Below are 16398 nucleotides of genomic sequence, written 5' to 3'. Positions count from 1 at the left end.
GGATCAACAAACCTGAATTTACCTCGATTCATAAGGGGAGAAAAAAAATCGAAAATATTTTGCCTGTAAGTTCCCTTTTGGAGGAAGCAAAGACTAGTTTCTGATACATATTTAGCCTGAAGCTCTGCAAAACAATGCAGAATATGCTGGTGGCGACTCAGGCTTCTTTTTTTTCTTTTTTTTTTTATCGTGCCTGGGGGGCAGTTTAAAAGCTTTAGAACACTAAATTGTGCCAGCTGTCTTGGCCATCTGCACCCTGAAAGGGCAGCCATGGAGCAGAGCAGTCTTTGTACTGGTGTGGCCATATCAAAAAGCCAATTTTACAGCACTGTGTTGACTAAATGGCCCTCATGTGACAAATGTGGTCTAATGGATGAGAGAGGCACCATGTAAAAGCCTGCTGCTGGTTGTAGAACATTTCTTTTAACCATTCACCAATACAAGACGGGACAAGATGGGGCATAATTACCATGACACCGCATTTCATTGGAATGAAAACCAATGCCAACAGCTGGACCTTACAGTGCAAGTATTTGTTACCTCATTTAGCGGACAGGAAAGAGGCTCCTAAATGGGGTAACAAATAGTGGTGTAGTGTGAGTGTGTGTGTGTGTGTGTGTGTGTGTGTGTGTGTGTTCGCGCGCGTGTGTGTGTTTGTATGCATATGTTAATTAAGGGGGGGGGGGGGGCAGGCTAGGAGAGCATGTATACAAAGATAAAAAAAAAAAGTTATTTTGTTAAATCTGTTTTGTTAAATTTTGATAAAGTTTGTCTTGGAATAGCATCGTGGCAGATCTGGAGGCAGATCAAAGAAGAATAGCAATGTTTTACGTCACCTCTCAGTATTAACACTATTCCCTGTAATGGAAACCCTAAATATCTAAATATAATCTTATCTTACTATAAAGGAAGGAATCTGCCTAATCTCTGTGTCTGTCTGCCTGTCTGTCTGTTTGTTTGTCTGTCTGTCTGTCTGTCCTTCGATTGTCTCGACAACCATTCATCCGATCTACTTCACACTTGCCAGGTGTATTGCCTGGGGACCCATGGACTTGCAGTGTCGAATGTGGTGCGATTTGGACACGCCACACATGTAATATTAATAAATTTTGAATAAACAAGTAAACAGTAACTTACGTCTGCAGGCCCGTTCCGAACAGGCATGTTTTGAACAGGCGTGCAGTGTCGAATCTGGTGCAATTTTGACACGTGACACGTGTAATATTAATAAACTTCGGGAACAGCGAGCCGCTCGGCTCTGTGCAGCAGCGGGGCGGGGCTTCGCGAACAGCAGGCCCATCAGCTCCGGTGTTGCGCGTGGGCGTTCACGTAGCGTGTGTGCGGAAAGGATCTCCTGTGAGGAAATATATTGAGAGAAACTGTTCCTTTTTTGGTATCTATCCTATTGAAGCTAGAATCTCTCATTAAAACGAGATGTAGTATAGGTAGTATTGATACTCATTGATACGGTATCGATCTGCCCACGCCTACAATGCAGCCCGTACCGAACATGCATATTTTGAACGCGCTTGCATCGACTGAGATGCGAAGAGACATCTTGTGTACAGTGACTTTTAAGGTCTGATCATTTGGATTAGACGATTGGACAATTTCCCACTAATTAAAAAAATATGTATATATAAAAAAGAAAATAATCTGTATTTCCTATATTAGTCATCGACAGTTGAAGGATTTCATCTCATGAAAAGATGCTAATTGAAAAATATTTGTACATCTCGAATTGAAGATTTTCTTCTGTTGTAGTTTTTATCATTTTTATGCAATGGTTATTACAATTTCACCATGCAAATCAATTGTGTATGCTTGTGTTTTGGCTTTTAGCTGTTTATCGCCCGGATACACGTTATTTGAACATTTAACTGTGTTGAAATGCAGTGAAAACAAAGTAAGGCATCAACATTGATTGCACCATATGGTTGCAATATTTTCATCACATTAAAGGTATTTGCAGAACATTGATAAGTTCAAGATTACCAAGTGTTGTCTCAAGTGGGATACAGTGAGGAAATCGGACTTGACGCTCTGGTAATTCCCGCCCCTACTACAATTTACATCACTCGCTGTGTGGAAAAAAAAGTCAAGTAATTCCCTTATCTCCGGTCTATTAACATGTATGAAAAGCCCAAAATCTCCACCGTCGGGCCGACACAGACAGACAACATGCATCCGCACTTGTCAAAGAAAACTTTTATCAATACCAAGAGCACTTGAAGTTTGTTTGCATTTTGTTTTCCAGCACTCTTAACAACTTCAGAAGTCAGATCACAGGAGTATCTGATCAAAGCGCTTCGTGGTTAGTTCTGGAAACACAGGAGTGCTACGCCATGCTTTGATACTCCACATCAATATTTCAATTCAACAATCGCTTGACATGCACCCATACTCCCAAAGACGAAAGACGAAAGGAGAGAGCGAGACATCTAGGGGAGGCGCGGGGGGTGGGGGTGGGGATGGGGGTGGGGGGATTGGGGTTGTGGAAGTAGATATAAAGAAGCTAGATTGAAGAAATTGTACGCTCCCTTCCTCGCCCCCTCTATCAATGTTAGCCGAAAAGAACTACAGCGGCTCTATCGATTGAACCCTCGGCTTTTGACGGGAGAGCCATTCTACTGCGCCCATTTCGATCGACGTTAATCCGCGACAAATATGGAACGTTGGGCCCCCCCCCCCCCGAACCAGAAAACCAACGCTGGAGAGAGATTCGCGTTTCGGGGCCTTTTTTTTTTTTTTTCCCGCTCCGTGACAGACATGAGAACCCAAAGACACAGACCGAAAGTCTAAGCAGACGATATGTTTCAGGTTCCATCAAAGGAAGGTATCATGGGAACTCGGGGGAGAGAAGAAACACAGTCCATCTGCCCAAATGACACTTTCATGGTGCTTCTTAATCATTTCATCATCCTGAGTGGATGTGACACGCTTTGAAGGTTTGGGTCCATTAAATATGGAGTTTGATCTGAAAAAGAGTGTTGTGACAAACTGGCTTGGAAAAAAAAAAAAAGCCAGTAGCGAGACTGCTTATATCTGGGATGAGCTGCATTGTTCAACTTTTATACACCATCTTAGGACGTAGTTCTAGTTAATTGTAGTTAACATGTAGTGGACAATATATATGTATATATATATATATATATATATATATATATATATATATATATATATATATATATATAAGCATAATCACAATTTGACCACAATCACACTTTTATCACTTCCGGGAATCGAGCCGCGGAGTCAAGATAACAGCGCGAAACCGACAACAAGAAATGTGTTTTTTAACAGCCGCCGCGATTTTGATGCTTTATCAGTAGAAGCAGTATCCGTTATTAATTCTTTCCTCCGCGTGGCGCATCTATGTTAATTTGTTTCCCCACACAACATTTAAAAATTGATGACAACTAATTTAGTGGGGGAAATCAATTGTTTATTCATAGGGTTTGGTGTGTAGATTCCCTAAAAAGACTAATTCCCTACAATGGCTTGTCTGTATAACACCACGGTGTATGAATAATAAAAAATAAAAAAATAAAAATGCAAGGGCATAAAACAAAAGGAAAAAACAATGGGATTATCAATCACGGTGCGGCTGGAAACACACACTAATACATGGAGGAACAAAGGTAAATCATTAGCCGTAGAGCTCGACGGCGTCATCCCACAGCCATCAAGTCGACGTGGGTATTGTAGCAAACATGGACCCCCGCCACTTGATCTCGGAGCTTTGTTTTTCGTTGGCCCGGGGGGGAGATGGGAGCAACTGTCACGTCGATATCAACGTCTGAGCTCGCCCCCGGCGCGCCCGGAGGAGGCCCGGCCTCGGATGGAATGGGTATATACCGCGAGTTAACAAGACACTCGCGGCGTGAGACCAGGCCATTGACGATGCGCTCTCATCTCTGGTGTCGAGCCGGGCAGATTTTTTTTAACCCTGTCAATGCTGACGGGGGGTAATGAATACAATTCATCTCTGTAGCATCTGGAATGGAAGGAGGATTCACGTGGCCACGGGAACCACATCTTGGAATCGGTAATTCAGAAAAAAACTAAAAAAAACAAAAAAACCCAGCAGCTGAGATATAAGGGCTACATGTTCAGAGAGAGGTGCCGAACAGCCAGGGCGCTGGATTTTTTTTTTTGGTAAATGTATTCCGGCGACGCCGCTCCGTGTTAAGCCCCTCCGTCAGCCCGGCGTCTGTAATGTGAGGGGAAGTGTCACCCTGTCAGCGCCGTGCCAGCGATCAGCCCCGGCTGTTTGTGTGCGCGGCGAACGCGGCGCCGAGGAGGAGGGCAGAAAATGACACTTAAGACTCTTTCATCTAATCTGTGTGGCGTAATTTGCAACCCAGTCACTTTAATTGATGACTACTGATCAAATGCATGCTTTTGAAAATAAAATCTCTCGGATTGTTACCCCCTCCTCCCCCTCCCCCCCGCCGTCACCCCCACCCCTCCTCTTAACCTGCAAAAAGAATTCTTAATGAATCTGATTCCTCTCCTCTCTATGGGAGTTATGCTGGTTCTTTTTTTTTTTTTTTTTTTTTTTTTCCCGAGGGTTTGAACTTAAGGTTTATTGACCATTCGGTGCCCACCTCCAGAAGAAAGTAGAACATCTAAGTTATGATCTCGGAATATATGAAAAAAAAAATTGCTCGAACACACAGGCAAACTTGTGCGGAGTAGACTTTCAATGGCACAGCTAAACTCGCGGCGTATGCACCTGGGCTCTGTGCGCATTCCTTCCTCCGGAGATCTAACCTGAGCCTCAATGTCACTCAGGCAAATGGATAGTGACACGTCAAGCTTATCAGTGTCAACGCGCGGCTGCTCTGCGCAACTTTGATTCCGCACTTTTCCCACAGCTGAACAGAAGGCTGAGCTTTGCAAAACAAACCAACAAACAGAAAACCTGAAGAGTCTGATGAAAGAGTAAACAACATGGTCTGGTAACATGCCCCAAAACCATGACACTTCCTAAGTGGGTTACCATGCAGCGTAACCCAATTTAATATGGATGTCTGATCTCGGGAGCCACGCTGAGAACTCCGTCCCGGCGTCCGGGGGAAGCCGGGGCGCTATCCAAACACGGGCTCATAAAGATTGATCAGCCTTAGAAACGTGGGCCCCGAGAAATCAAATGGGGCCACAGTTAAAGCAGTTCATTATCAAGAAAAATGACATGGAGTCAATCTATTGATGTTGCTTAACTAATTGTAAAACAGGGACTCAAAAGCAGATGTTGCATTTCAAAGCAGCTGAGAGCAAGGAGACAGGTTATGATTTATGCTAAAATGTGTGGCTTCAAAGCATCCAACGCGCCTTCTAAACAAATTGAACAAGTCAAGCGCTATTCACCCAGGACCAGGAGGGAGCCCAGCGCAGAGATCAGAGGCGCACGGCTGCCGCTTGTAATATCCCTCACCGGAGGAGAGCTCCCTTTGGGGGGAGACAACACGGAGAGGCTACCAGAGAGGAGGAATTATGTACGAATGCAGCTGCAACACCTGTGCCGAAAAACACAACCCCCTCCCCTGCAAACTATCACCGTGATAGGGGGAGTGGAGAAGGGTGGGCAGCACCTGGAGACTTGACACCCTTTCTGTGGATGGCACTATTATTAAGGGAGGAGATCGGAGAGTCGGTGGAAGATACAGGGCTTATGTCAACACACTGATGCAATTTTAGTAAACATGTTTAAAGCAAGGCCATTTGTTGAGAAGAAGAGAGGAGGGGGTCGAAATGTTTTTTTTTTTTTTTATTGCTGTTAAAAGAGGGGGGGGAAAAAGCTCTAAAATGCTTCGTCTCATAGATTTAGTTTCCGAATAGAGGTTTTGAATGAAATTATTTCGTAAGGCCAAAATAATGAATTAGTGGATCAACTTACATTTTTTTTTGTCAAATCTTTATTCCTAATTAAGACATATTTTAAGACAAAAACAAAAATATAGATTTAACAAATCGAAGGGATTTTTTGGGATCCAATGACTCTAAGCCAGTGTTGTTTTTCTCTTTAGTTCTTCATGAACCTATGTGAGAATTTTTTTTAAATGAATCAAATTAAATGAATACTTTATTCTGTAAATAAGCTGCATCTATAGGTTGAAACAATAGATCACAGCAAAATAACAGACGCTACAGGATGGCGAACGTCTGGAAACACGGTTGATATGTCATCCATCATTTGATGATGCAGAGGTATCTTTTCACACTGATGTTGCCATACATGTAAAAAGACAGACTGCGCGGACTTAATACTCTCAGAAGTCATTTTTCCGTCTGTTTTCTTCTATTTGATGCAACCTAAATTGGGACGGGAGAAACGAATTGCTAAATTTTTAATTAACTTCATAACATCTGCACTTGTGCTTTGAGAGAGCAGCGAGCTTTCCTTTTAACCTATTCCAGCACATTTGCACACCAAGGTAAATCTTGATGCTGGCACTCTTACAGAAAGGAAGGGAAAAAAAAAAAATCAAAAATGGAAATGAACTCTCACTTATGTGTGCAGATCAAAGAAGCAGAATTATTCAACTTTTTGCCATTGCTTGATCTTCAAAAAAAAAAAAAGGAGGAAAAGTAGGGGAGAATCGAGATGGATGAATCAGTTTGAGTTAGAGGGTTCTTCAGTTGTTTTAGTCCCATTTTCTCATGGAGTGGATTTACTCGTATACATCCTCACTTTCATGTATCATACATCACTGAACAGTTACCGAGGGAGGCATATCCAAACATGTAATTTATTATTTGCCCTCGGGCCGTTCCTCCTAAACTAAATTACAATACGTGTAAAACACAATTCAGACAAAGGGGTACAGGCCTAGGGGCTCCCTTCAGATTTAAAAACCATAGCAATTTAAAATCTTATAAAAGTCATTGTGTCGTTTTTTTTTAAAGGCTTAGATATTTAAAAGAAAATAAAATGTCATTTATATTTATCAATGAAATTGTGGCTAATTATTCACAGAGCATCCACTCATTCTAATCTTTTGAGTGATAATGATCTTCATAATCAAGGTTAAACTACACATATCCTCGAGTATAATGTCAAAAAGAAAAAAATATGATCAAAATAACCACATAGAAAATTACAAGGTTATTGTAATATATTTTAATATTTAAAATCGAGTTTATTCAATGTGTATTCAAATTAATAGAATAAAACTGAAGACAACCATGCACCTTCCTATTTAATTTGTGACTATTTATAATACATAACATAATGAACTCTTCTCACTAGTTGTTTTACACAAACAGGAACTCATATGCACTTCATAATCCCCGCAGACTATTGAGCAATTGATTATGATTCTGTTTAAATATTTAGTTTGTGTGTCACATACGGCACTTAAGTTTAAATCAAAATATATTTATTTCTGGTGTGTTAGCATTGGGTCAGCACCATATTGACCTGACAAAGAGCAGCTGGCTCATGTGTCGCTACGGAAACAAGAGGCCTCATACAGTTCACTGCAAACTGAAGGTAGGTAGAAAACCTCTAAAAGATTTTTATTGACAGACAAGGCATGCTGTCACAGTCACTGTATGCAGTAATGTATATATATATATATAAAATTATATATATATATATATATATATATATATATATATATATATCACCTTATTTCATACAAATGTTGAGAGAGAGAGAGGGCATTCATCTGTATTACGTGCTTATTCTAAACAAATTTCTGTTAGCTTTGATAACCATCCCCTTCAACATTACAGTCCTTTCTGGTAGAACCTTGTGAAATAGGAGCAGCCAGTCCCCCCCGACGCCCGCCCCCCCACCTCCTGGTTGCAGGCACCTGCACAGGCCGCCCCTGACTGATTTGGGTGATATCACAGCAGAGCTCCTTCAACAAATCTGTCTTTGATATGGCACACACAATGGCATCTCTATAGGACGCCAGCTTACTTTTCCAATGTGTGTGATTGTGTTAGTCTTGGACTGTGTGTGTGTGTGCGTGCGTGTGTGTGTGTGTGTGTGTGACTTTTTTTTTTTTTTTTTCAAACAATGGAAAATAGTCCCAAGACCAGAACTAGGGAGTAATATAAAGTGAACACTTATTTAGAGATTTTATTGTAAAGTGGCTTTACCTCATCTCACCACAAGAGGGTACCACTCCCATGCCCTATCTGCATACACAGTTCAAGGATAACTCACACACTTGTACAGGCTATAATATTGTATTAAACTACATTTAAAACATAAAAAAATTTAAAATAGCCATGCATCTGCAAACTAGTAACGGTTTATTACATTTTAGATGAGCGAATGAATCAGATTAATTTATTTCAAATTAGGTGGATCACTTCTACACTGATAGTGGTAAGGAAGTCGGGGGGGGGGGGGGGGGTCAGTATAACTATTACTAAGAAAATCAAAACAACATCCTATACATCCCCTACTTGGCAGCTTTTGTAAAGGCATCACTCAGTGGGCCTTGTAATTTTAATGGACTTGATATAATAACATACAGACCTGCGCAGCTCAGGTTCCCCCCTTGAACCAAGGATGTTTTTCAGTTAGACAGCGTAGGTTCAGGTGGAGGCCATAAAAAAAACAAAAACAACTTGTGGCACTTTTTTGCATCTACCTGAGTCGGTGGAACTGTGAGAAATGGAAATATTGTAAGAAAGGGAAAAAACCCCGAAAACAAACAAAGGAAAACAAGACAACCTCAATGCAGCTAGCGAGACGAGGGAGGGCGTGTATGCGTGTGTGGGGGTTGGGGGTGGCTGGTCCCTTGGCTTTGTCTGCCTGTTGAGTGGGGCCATCAGATAACAGCCAGGACAATGGAGCTCCATTCTGAGGGCTCTCTTAAATGAGCAGGAAGTGTCGGTGAGCGGCCGAGCAGGGTCTTCTGGTGGGCTCCCTGGGGTCTGCTCAGCCCTGACGGAGCACGCCTCCGCTGAATGAGTTGGAGAGCCGGGAGGAAATGAGAAGGCCCGTGGCCACCCAGACGGAGCCACGGGCGCCCTTTGATGCTGCCCCGGCGAGCCACAGTGTTTGCGGGGTGGAGGCAAGGTGATGGAGAGGAGACATTGGGAAAAAAAAAGACAAGGAGAGGATAGGATGGACAAAGACAGAAGAGTGGCGGACGAAACGGGAAGAGAAACGCAGAAAAAGAAATGAGAGGAAAAAGGAGCTTGCGTTTTTTTGTTTTTTTTCTCCTGTGAAACACCGTGTGGAAAGGCAGACAAAGCCCTGGATAGTCATTCAAAAAGAGCTTCAAATGCTTATACAAAGAATAAATGATGTGCAGTCTCGCATAAGCCCCCTTTACTATTTAATTTCCATCATCTGCTTGTGCATGTCTCGAGAAGGACTTGACAATGACGGTTGCAAATGTGGGCGACCGTCAACCATCTTGTGCAGTCTGATTGCCTCATTGTCAACCAGCATGGCATACCTCGCCATCCATAGAGAAATCTATTGATCAATCTCAAAATATATACCACCCAATTATAAAAACGATTGACATTTGGCAACCATTTGTCAGTCTTGGCAGCCAAAAGCCGATTTACTTCTGTGAGTTTGTGTTGTCCCACGAATACATGTGCCTGTTTCAGCACAAGGCGTTCTGCGCCGGGATCCACGTCGGCCTGTCCTGCATTTTCCCGCTGCCAGTCTGGTACGTGCTGAGAAGTGGGTCTGCTGGTGAGGTTAGCAGCCAGAAACACTTCCGTAACAGTCAGATCCTTGACTAGATAGATCAGCGAGCAGACTGGGGGCGGCGGGGGGGGGGGGGATTCCAAGGTTTATACAGCAGACTTTCTAAAGGCTCATCTAGGCTGGCCAGGCTGCACACAGGAAAGGCCTACATGACAATATGACTGAGTGATGGATGTGTTTATAGAGATTAAATGGGAAATATGTATAGAACAATGCCTTGTGCATTTCACTCTTTTACATTTCGACAGAGAATATATAGAATTGGTCAGGGGTTCAAAATTGGGTACACAGTATAGATCTAGTGAGTAGAGACAGTACTGTACTAGTACAACCATATAACACAACTTGCTTAGGCAGAGAAAATGAATGAATGGACAAGGCAGAACATTCTGGATTTTTGAAATTCAGTATATAATGTGATACAGTATGAGACTTAGTGGTAATTTACAAGGTTAAACAATTTTGCTGATGGAACTGATTATTGTCCTTATGTTTTAGCTCTGATCCACACTTGGGCGGTGAGACCTGTGACCTGTGCTTTTAAGGTGAGCCTTGCTGCACCGCTGACTCTCAAGAGTCCACTCCACAAAAAGTCTCACGCACAAAACTTAATCGTCAGAGGCTCTATAATAAACCAACACAAAGCCCTGGTGGCCAAAGCTAGAATATTGGTGGTGTGCAGTGAAAACTATTCAGTACTACGCAGTACAACACCCTTCAGAGAAAGCTCATTTTAAACAAACAGCCTTTCTTTCATGTATTGTATCTTAGTCTCTTATATTTGCTCCATATGCTTGTTATTGTTCTATTCTTGGTGCATTGCTTTAATCCCAGAAGAGAATAATCTCTGATAAGGCAATGTATATTAGGGAGGGTGCCTTTATAAGTCTCCAAATGACAATTTGTGGAAATTTTGTTGTTCCCCAGTTGTTCTGAATGCTGGGGACCTGCAGTTAAAAGTGAAAATAGTGTTGATGGAGTGAAGGGGAGGCAGACAATGCAGCAGCAGCTCTTACAATGAGGTTCAAGGCTGTGTCCCCATTGTGCGCTGGAGCTGCACAATGCTCTGGCACAGTCTAGGAAATAACACATCCCACCACCAGACTCCGCAGACAACTGCCTCCCCCCCTTCGGAGAGCACGGGCAAAGCAGCTCCCCCTGCGCGCTCGAAAGCAACCTTGCCGCTTCCAAATTGAGACGAAACTCCACCCGCTCGCCGGCAGTTTGTCAGCGAAAGACAAGCTGAACGATGTCTGTGTGGCAAATACCTCCAACCTCCTCAGAAAATGAACGGATATGGTGATTCAGTGAGGAGAACTGCAGCTCACCCACAAAAATAAAAATACCCTGTTCAGGCTAGACACAGAGCAGAGGAGTGTTATGTTTTAAATCTGTGGCACCGTACCGGGATGTAAGTACAGCCAAGGCCAAAGGTGTCGAACAATCTGACCTTCTGTTCTCTTCAGAAGATATGCAAGACACGCTCAGAAAACGCCTTGACCTTTCCAGGATCTACTGCGGTTCTGTGCTCGCCGACATGGAGGAGCGGGAGAGAGGCGCAATATTAAAAGGACACATCCTCAACGAGGTAACGCAAAACAATTACATAATACAACGCCATCCGCTCCTTAGTCACATGCAAAAAGATAACACGACCAAGTGTGCCGTTTTCCTGTTTGAACAACAGGGCTTAAAAAGGACGCTAAGCAGGCCATCGTCTGTGTGGCTGCCTCATTGTGGTCGTAAAACACAATCATCAAGGATGCTTGGACACACACACCCTCCAGCGGTCCCTCTGGAGCCTGTGGACGTGAGCCAAGGAAAAGAAAGGGCAGCAGGGTGCTGCGCCGCCTCCCCCAAGACGGATGACACGGACGGATGATGAACGGACACGGCCGGCGTAGGTGTGGACAGGGTCAAGGGATGTTCACCGCCGCCGAACGCTCGCGGCAGACGCCTCTGCTTCAACACAAAAAAAACACAACACTTGTTCCAATTGAGGAACACGTTAAAAACGGAGGGAATGGTGAAAACACAGAAAACCGCCGTGTCTGACAAGCGGTTTACTGGAGAGGGGTGGGAAAAAGGGAGGAAGATTATTCACAGAACTTTGACAAGAAGTAATTAGATCGTAGCGGCTGTCTGGGGAAATCTAGACATGCTTAATTACAGATTCCTTCCCGCTTAGGAGGATTCTTTGCAGTGTAAGAAAAAAAAACTCCCTGAAGTTAGTTGAATATGCCTCACAGGCCACAGGACATGGTGGTATAACTAAATAATGGAGACCAACCTCCCATCATATAATGGTTGAAAGAACATCTTAATTCACTGGAATTGCTTTGCAGACACTCCAAGGAATGCTGTAATAAGGAACACACTGGTAAATTACAAACGGCAACATAATCGCAGGAATCAAGAGAGCATCATAAAATAAATGAGTAACGATGTCGAAGGCATCGAAAGCACGGTAAACAATGGATGATAAGTGACAGAGGGTGGAACGGGAAGGGAGAGGTGATGAGACCGAGACGCGAGGAGCCGCCCGCCGCCCGCCACCCACAGCCTCGCAGACAAGGTCGTTCCAAAAGAGCGTGCCATGGGGGGTCAGAACAAGCGTCCCATAGAGGAGATAATAAAGGAACAATAGGAGGAACTATAGTCCAAAAGATGACCGGAGCCTCTCCTTCGCACAAAACATCGGAGAGACCCTGTGAGAGCAGGTCATGCCTGAATGAGAGGGGTGGATGAGTTATTTTTATAATGTAATTAACACCGATGCAGCAGATAAAATGGGAACATAGTATATCTCGATAAACAAACTAAAGCTGGCTTCACGTCTTTGAGTTTGCGAAGGCCTCAACATAGTGTTACACGATAACCACATCTAAACATTTATAGAAGGCAAATGTTTGTTTCAATGAGTGGGAGCCTTTTGTTGCGCAGACGTTCACTTCGATTGGCTCCCGCACGCCACTTTAACTCTCGTGGATCGGGGTGCCACGCTGGAATGCAGACTTCCGTTTGGGTTTTTAAGGACTTTTTAAGGACTTGTCTGTGTCATGCAGGAGAAGGGCTACATGTACGTCTAGCTTTAGGGTTAAGGTTCCATATCCTTTTCCACTCAACGCATTGTTCCCCTTTTGCCGCAGATTAATATCTTGTTTAAACAGCCACCAGACACACCACGCCGTCGGTGTGTTCATAAATCCTCCGGAGCTGATCAACACAATGGCCCGCATTCTTGTAAAAGGCAGCCGCTCGTATCACCCCATTTATATCACTGCGTCTCCAGCCGACTGGAGACACATGAATTCTAGGAATTTTAAGACTGTAATGGAAACAACGCCGAGTATCTTCTTTATTTCATTAAGTCAAACCGTGAGTGAATCAACGGCCCCTCACACCTTGGAACCTGTCCAGCCAACGCTGCGTTACTACAGATGACCTCCCACCTACCCTCCCCTGCTTCGCTCCAACCGCATATTGAGCAATGACGGAATAACAACAACGCGGGCAAAAGGTCATAGAGGACTTTATAATTCATATACTGCAGCATCAAACTCCAGCAAGACCTCACAGGTGGAATTGCCAAACACCTTGTGCTGCGGTTGGATTACGGTGAGGGATTCATCGCAGGGACTTGACGAACAAACGGTCACGTCGGGGCCAGGACATTAACATGTATGAAATGGACAGTTTTCTAGCTCTTGATTGAACCTTTTGAACATTCAAAATCTTGCGACAAATGAAGCTCTGGTCCATCGGTAGCGAACCCGTCCCACTCATTATTTGACAAAACACTCTTTCATGTGCGCCCCGATGACTATTTTAAGACGTGGTTGAAGGTCTGTGTGTGTGCGCGCGTGCATATTCATTACCGACGCAGCCAGTCAAAGGCTCCCTTGGGCTAATAATGTTGTAATTAATCAACGATATTCTGCCAGAATAGCTTGAATTGGGGCAACAAAAAGCCAAGGCAAGTATAAGACAACAAAGCAGCGGTTTCTTGCTCTTCAATAAGCCCGTGCTTATCTGTCCCTTATCGTGGGGGGAAAATATGGTAAAACGTGTAAGTTCACACATAGAATGAATATAGGTTATGGAAAAAATGACTCTAAAACTATCATCTGGACCAGATGGACTCCTTCTAAAGCCACCGGGCGGTGGCTTGTTACAATGGTTGGAATACTGCAGCGGGACATGTGCTTTTACACGTAGCCTTTGCCACACGGAATGGGAGAGGTTCATTCAAAAAATACAAAATCTCCATTTCCATTGTTACACTGTTTGTATTAACTCAAGTCAATCCGAACCTCTCCTCAGATTCTAATCTCCGTTCGTTTTAATTGAGTCCTACAACCATGACACAAAAGGATCTCACACAGCTGCCAGCAGAGCCGGTTTGCAACACGTTTCACACAATGACGCAAAGAACTGACCGTAATCGTTGCAATCGTTCCTCAAAACAAGCTTCCATTTTGGTGATATGACGTACGAGTACAGACTTGGAGACCCGCTTATAGAAACAATATCGCATAATAAACTGTATTATTATTTTTTTTTAATTCAGCTAAAAACCTCCCATCCTTTATCCAGCAACTTTTTCCCCCCCTATTCACTTCAGACAAAGACAGAATCCTGCCACACAATCTGTGATCAGAGTCAAGGTGGAGTTTGATCCTTGAACCAAGCTGCCATGTGTGATTGAGTTTCACCAGGCTCTCCTGGGTGGAAGAGTCCCTTACCTGCTTTAAACACCCAGCCATTACATCCAGGAAATGAACAACCTGTAATACCGCTGACAGATACGGGGGTCTGGTGTTCCACCCCAAACCCGCCGACAATACTACTTTGATCCGGCCTGGCTTTTCACAGTGCTATACATTGTGTAAGTCGTACCTCCCTGCTTGTAGCTCCTTTGTAGTTCTCCGGTGACTCGACAGAAGGGAGGGTCCCTCCATAGCCGGGGCTGAGCTGTGGAGGTGCGGCAGGGAAGGGGGTCGGGATGGTAGTTACTGAAAAGTGGTAATTAGTTAATTACTCACTGGGACCGTCTCACGGACGCCGATTACACCCGATTTTAGACCAAATCCCACTTTTAATGAAAGTGACTCGATGAAATGGCCTTGCTCAGCCATGGTTTAAAATAGTCTCTCAGATGCTCTAATCTTCCAGATGAGGGCTAATCTAGGTCAAAGTGAAGTGTTTGAATTAAACCTGGCCGGAGGCAGGTTTATCTTTGGATTCATGGACGTGGGCCTCCAGGTCGACATAGACAACAGAGAAACTTGATTATCTGGAATTATTTTGATGGTGATGAAGGACCACCACCAACACCAGACAGGATGTTGGTGTCGTGCCATGTTGTAGACATCAGCTGACCAGTCTTGAAGTAGGACTTCCTTGTCCACAACTAATTCATCTTCATTTTAATGTAAGCAACGTTCCAGACAGGCATTTTTAAATTCTGTATTTATTTAAGTAGGATTAGCTTAGTGCTCTAAAAATGGCGACCAGTCCATAGCAACCGTCAAACTTCCCTCTAAACAACGCATGGTCTGGTAACCATGGTTCTATTGCACATCCTCCACAACATACCTGGCTTTAGAATCGCTGGATTATTAGAACCAAGCCAAGTTTGTTTGAGTGGGGGCCTGCAGCAGCTTGATCGTTCAGTTTATTTTCGGCTAAAATTATACAATGTAAAAAAAAAAAAGTATTATTGTGAATTATGACTTTAGTGTTTTCAGTGGGTGCTTGTTGTGAAGATTAGCTTTTCTCGCAGAGGAGAGAGAGCTTTCTCGACAGGACTCTGATTGCACTTGGCTAAATAAGTTTTAAACCCCTCACCAAACCTAAGTACGTAGATAATTAGAGTAATATAGTTGATTATTACGTTTATCGGCCACACCGATCGGAGTGACGTAAACTTGGCGTTAAGCGCAAACAGGAAGCAAGAGTGTCGCCCCCCCCCCCGATAATTGAATGGTAAAATATGAAAATAACAACATTAACTAGTAACGGCCCCTTTTAAATGTCCCGTAACTGCAATTTAGTCACTCAAGTTTGAAAAACATAACTTGACATTATTAGTTACTGCAACACAACAACGGTGGAAAGTAACGGCGTACACGTTCTTCGTTACTGTTCTTTTAGCGCACATTTTCAAGTATCTGCATTTACCGTAGTTAAAAAAAAAACAAAACAGGATTTATATTCATATATCTGAAGTATGTCTCGTACAATTATTTAGTAAATTGTAATCAGGATGCCTATCGCATATGGAGTAGGTACCCTAACCCTGTATGACCTGTTACAGGCTCTGTTATCTCAGGACTTTTGGATATTTTTCAGCTGTTTCTTTTTTGTTAACTTCAAGATTTATAGCATATTGACATTTTTCAAAAAAAAAAAAAAAAAAAGTATGTTCTTTTTACTTAATTGTTATTGCCTGTTGTTTTCATGGGTGCTTCTGTAAACACCACCATAAAGTAGCTCTCTATCAGTCATTTAAGAAGAAGAAGAAGAAGAAACAAAAAACATTCACCGAAGGGAAAATGTCGATGTGGTGCTTTCCCTGTTTCTAGACTCATTTTGCGTCAGGGCGTTTGTGCTTTTTACTTGAAGATGAAGAGCTCCGAGTGTCTCCTCCAGCGACAGGGCAAGCGACGCGGAAGACGGTTCGCAGTAGGACCCTGAGGGAA

The sequence above is a fragment of the Zeus faber genome (genome assembly GCF_960531495.2).
Source record: "Zeus faber genome assembly, chromosome: 15".
NCBI classification, from domain to species: Eukaryota; Metazoa; Chordata; class Actinopteri; order Zeiformes; family Zeidae; genus Zeus; species Zeus faber.
Note: the sequence above shows the minus strand (reverse complement) of the source record.